The sequence below is a fragment of the Arvicola amphibius genome, chromosome 6, assembly GCF_903992535.2.
Source record: "Arvicola amphibius chromosome 6, mArvAmp1.2, whole genome shotgun sequence".
NCBI lineage: Eukaryota > Metazoa > Chordata > Mammalia > Rodentia > Cricetidae > Arvicola > Arvicola amphibius.
In genome coordinates, this window is record NC_052052.2 from 127,480,786 (window position 1) to 127,481,879 (window position 1,094).

Sequence of the window (1,094 nt, forward strand, 5' to 3'; positions counted from 1 at the left end):
CTCTGCTAGGCTCATTTCCTCCTGTTTGCTTCATCCAATATGATGAAAGCTTTTGCTTGTGTGCTAGTTTTGTTTTATGTTATTATATTAAGTAGATTATATTAATCATTCTCCCTTAGTAGTCTGTTTGTTTCTTAATTTTGTTTTCACATAAGAGATAGAAAGGGTCTGGATCCAGATGGGAAGGGAGGTGGGAAGAAACTGGCAGTGGGGAGGAAGCAGTGAGGAATATAAGGAGGTGAATAATGTGTGATCAGGATATATTATTTGAGGGAAATGTTCTATTTTCAATAGAAGGAAAACATTTTTAAAAAGTCCTTGTCAGTGGTCTGTCTGATTTGACCACACAAGTTGACAATGAGTGATTTTCCCCTTTCCTACTTGTTTACCTTATCCTGACAAAGGCAAAGGAACAGACAGAGAGAAGTAGGAAGTCTACAACTCCTACTTCTCAACCTTCTTCTCTGTGTGACTTGATCAGAGGAGAATGGGAGCAGAATATCAACTACTTTGAATAACAAAATTGAAACTACACTAAATGAGACTCCAGAGACACAAAGGGAAGATAATAGGTGAAGTATATCTAAGATGTTGCTGAGGAGGCAAAATTCAGTGAGACATGTTTGAAAATGGTAAGATGAGGAAATAGCCATTCCATGTTTGTACTGTAGCCACTTAAATTCAAAACGTTCTTAGCACTTAGTCATAGTGAAGCTTCGTGGTAATTTTGTGTCCAGGCATTTTACTATGAAAGTTGATTTAGAGGCATGACCAACTTTCTTAAAGTACCCCAATATTTCTGATTCTGTAATAGAATTAATGTACTTTTAATTATGATCTCATTCATTGATTCCAATAACAATATCCACACTAGTTTAGTGTGGTTCTAAACTAAGCTTTGTATTTTTCCCTTTGCCAGTTGAAGAACTGGGTTTGGATAGGGAGATCTCGTTGCTATTGATAAGTTTATTACTAAATAAATAAAAGATAGCACCAATTTTTTTGCTATGCTGTGACATATCTTGTGCCTTTTATTAATAGACACATTACACTTAAGCATACATTCAAAGGGCATAAAATTAAAAGAAGCTTCA